This window comes from Pongo abelii, chromosome 9 (assembly GCF_028885655.2).
Source record: "Pongo abelii isolate AG06213 chromosome 9, NHGRI_mPonAbe1-v2.0_pri, whole genome shotgun sequence".
NCBI lineage: Eukaryota > Metazoa > Chordata > Mammalia > Primates > Hominidae > Pongo > Pongo abelii.
In genome coordinates, this window is record NC_071994.2 from 110,792,832 (window position 1) to 110,796,929 (window position 4,098).

The 4,098-nt window shown below is 44.8% G+C and overlaps 1 long non-coding RNA gene across 1 annotated transcript; it reads left to right on the forward strand.

Annotated features, from left to right (window-relative positions):
- Nucleotides 1-430: 430 nt before the first annotated feature.
- LOC134762127 (uncharacterized) lies at nt 431-3,500 on the forward strand. Its single transcript, XR_010141790.1, has 2 exons — nt 431-517; nt 3,464-3,500. It is a non-coding gene; the product is annotated as an uncharacterized LOC134762127 (long non-coding RNA).
- The last annotated feature ends 598 nt before the right edge of the window (nt 3,501-4,098 follow it).

The following is a 4,098-nucleotide window of genomic DNA, read 5'->3' on the forward strand; positions in this document are numbered from 1 at the left end:
TTTGACTAATTCTGATTAATAGCGTGTATGTGGGAGCATTGTTGGAAGCTTCTAAGATTATTACATTAAAGATATGTGGAACTGAGGCCAGGCGTGGTGGCTCATGTCTGTAATCCTAGCACTTTGGGAGGCCAAGGGAAGTGGATCGCTTTGAGCTCAAGAGTTTGAGACCAGCCTGGGCAACATGGCAAAACCCCATTTCTACAAAAAAAAAAAAATACAAAAATTAGCCGGGCATGGTGCCCTCACCTGTGGTCCCACCTACTTGGGAGGCTGCCAAAAGATCACTTGAGCTAGGAAGTGGAGGTCTGCAGTGAGCCAAGATCATGCCACTGCACTCCAGCCTGGGCAACAGAGTGAGACCCTGTCTCAATAAAAAAAATTTTTTTTTTTAAGATATGTGGAACTTACTCTCTGCTCCTTTGTTTCTAGGTTCTTCTTGCTGCTATAAACTGGACGCGATATTTGCCTTCTTGGACCAAAAATAGAAGAGCCACATCCTAGGGGTGTCAGAGTGGTGAGTTGGACATAGCCTAGATCCCTGAGAACTTCAGCAGATCTACCAGCTTTGGTCTGTCCTCCTCTAGACTTGAATGTGAAAGTGAAATAAGCCATCTTGTTTAAGCTGCTAGCTTTTATTTAAATCTCTGTTATTTACAGCCTGACCTAATGTTGACTAACAGACCAGGTGCAAACACATGGAGATATACATGACACATCCAGAGAACAATGTTAGCACAGAATGACTGGAGCATGGATGTTGTTGGTACATAACTAGAAATGAGGCAGGAGCCAGAGACAAAGGCAGAAGCCAGGTCGTGAAGGGTATGGTATACCAGGTCTGCTTGTATTCGGGAACACAGATCCTTTCTTTGAAATCTTTCCTGAGGAAGATTTAGGAATACCCACACATCCAGATGTGCTCTTCCACAAACGACTGAGAGAGAGAGTGTGTGTGTGTTGGCCTTGGCTTTGGTGCTATGCCAGAGCCCTCAGCAGGCTGCTGCCTTCTGCAGCTCAACCCTCCTGGCTTCCTTGCTGCTGCAGCAGCTGACACTGCAGCTGTGGGTCATGCAGATGTTATGATAAATCATTCAGAGTCCCCCTGGTCCCTAGCTCCCTGCAGCAATAGCCTCACCAAAGATGCCTAAAAAACAGTGTCTTCAGGCTCCTCCATTAGGGGGAACCCAAGCCCAGATGGGATTTTAGACACAATTCCACACCCTCCATCCCTCTCCTGGGGCCAAAGCACAAAACTCCTTCCTTCAGCCTCAGAATTCCCAAACACACACACACACATACACACACACGCATGCACACACATATATATTCACACAAATATGCATATATACACGCCTATATAAGGCAGCCCTGTGACTATCACAGAGGCTTGATATGGTCACATTTGCATCTAAGAAATTCTCTCTGCCTGCCTCTTGAAGAATGGTTGGAAGGCAGCAGAAAAAGAAACAAATAGAACTGTGGTTGCCCAGGGAAGAAATTCCGAGGGCCTGAACCAAAGCAGAGACTGAGGGAATATATTTGAGTATCCCATCCCCTCAGAGATATTTGCGTAGCACAAAATAAGTAAAATCAGCAGGATTTGGTAACGCCTAGATGTAGGGGTGAGGTATAGGGAGGAGGGTAGGATGATTTCTGAGACTAGACGACTTAAGTTATTAATAATAATAATAGTGGCCGGGCACGGTGGCTCACGCTTGTAATCCCAGCACCTTGGGAAGCCGAGGCGGGCGGATCACAAGGTCAGGAGATTGAGACCATCCTGGCTAACATGGTGAAACCCCGTCTCTACTAAAAAAATACAAAAAATTAGCTGGGTCTGGTGGCGGGCGCCTGTAGTCCCAGCTACTCGGGAGGCTGAGGCAGGAGAATGGCGTGAACCTGGGAGGCGGAGCTTGCAGTGAGCTGAGATCGCACCACTGCACTCCAACCTGGGCGATAGAGCGAGACTCCGTCTTAATAATAATAATAATAATAATAATAATAATAGCGATAGCTACCAATGACTGACCACCTAGTGCATGCTATTCATTGAGTCAAGTGTATTCTGGCTTTGTTTTCTCCCACTCATCAGCTTCACACACTGTCGGGCAGACTTGCTTATGGTCCTATTATATTAGGACAAATTCATTTTCTCTTTTTTTTTTTTTTTTTTTTTTTTTGAGACAGAGTCTCACTCTTTCGCCCAGGCTGGAGTGCAGTGGTGTGACCTCGGTCACTGCAACCTCCACCTCCCGGGTTCAAGCCATTCTCCTGCCTCAGTCTCCTGAGTAGCTGGGATTTATAGGCATGTGCCACCACACCTGGCTGATTTTTGTATTTTTAGTAGAAATGGGGTTTCACTGTGTTAGCCAGGCTGGTCTCAAACTCCTGACCTCAGATGATCCACCCGCCTTGGCCTCCCAAAGTGCTGGGATTACAGGTGTGAGCCACTGAGCCTGGCCCATTTTCTCTTTTAACTCTCAAACTAATTCTGTGGTATATTGTCTTTATCCATACTTTACAAATAAGAAAACTGAGTACCATGCTTACAGCTTCCCAGCTTTAAGAAACTAGCACAGATGTGCTGCAAACCCAGCTTTTCTGGCTCAGCTCAGTTCTTTATTACACAACATATGCTATATCCTACCAGTTTAGCACTTAAATTATGTTAGAAATGGAACTGAAAGAAAATATACCAAAACGATTATCTTTGGGTGGTAGGATTAGAAGTTATTTTTATTTTATACATATTATTTCTGTTAACCACATTTTCTTTCGTGAGTATATAGGCTATCTGTAATCTGGAGAAAATAATAAATGTTTTTATTTAAATAACACAAATAACCTTATGAGAAAGAAAGAACAGCCTCAGGAGAGTGAATTTATGCATTTGGCAAGGAAGAGGAGACCCTCTTAAGTATTCAGGCCAGGTTGCCATTAGCAGTGATAGCCAACCCTAGCAATATTCCAGATAAAAGCCTTGTCAGAGAGGAGCCCCCTGGGCTGGCGCTGACCAGGGCCCTCCTTTTGCTTAGCCATGACCTTGAGAGTTTGTCGTTGTCTCGCTGGCACTCAGAGACCGCTGGGTTTTATTTATGTTTTGTTTTTGCTTAATTTTACCAGTAATAAATTTAGGCACTGAAGCAAAAATTCCAGACAGTACGTCCTCTGCCGACACTTCATAACTCTCTAAATAATGACATCATGAATATTTATGTCTTGCTATTATCGCTGCTGCAAGGAATGACAGTTTTAGCACAAGTGACCGTATTCATTTTCCATTTCACTGCTCAACCCTGAATATTGTGTCTTTATTTTCTCCCGCTCATCAGCCTTACGCACCCTGGGGCCGACTCGCTTATGGTCCTGTTACATGGGAGGAATATCCCTCAAAGAAATGTTCATTTTTCCTGTTCTGGCACAATCAGAGGGTCAGGGAACCCTGTATTCTTTTTTCCAGGCTTCGGCGAATCTTCAACGGCCTATTACATGCCAGGCATTCTGCTAGGTACCTGGATACAAGATGAATAAGACCTACTCCTCACCTGCAGGTCCAGGAGTTGGGAGACAGACGTAAAAACAGTTCATTATGCTAGAGTGAGCTGAGGGCAATGGTTGGTACCAACTCCTAGGTGTTATGGGAGAGGCCACGCATGGGGACAACATGAATGAAGGCACTAAGGTGAGAAAGAGCACAGAACATTACAAGCAATTCAGTGTTGTCAGAGAGCAGGGAGTATAGGATAAAAATGGTGTTGTGTTACTTAGGTTTGTGCAGTCTAGGTGTGCTAACTCTGACTTTCACAATGACTCAATAGCCAATTAAATGTGCTCAAATTCACAGTTTGTTGCAAGAGAGCCACATATGATTAATGAAGCAATAATATCCTGTATAACATCCACAGAAGCAGTAATTGGCGGTAACAAACCACAGCCATGGGTTGGGGGACCAACACGTGGCTGAGTGGGTCCGAAGTCCTTGATTTCAATCAGCAATGAGTCACTGCTTCTCTTAGGCAGAGCCTTGGGAGTGGATGGGAGGGGACAAATGCCAAGTTGGGAGGAGGCCTCAGTGTCAGAGGGTCAAAAGTTGTC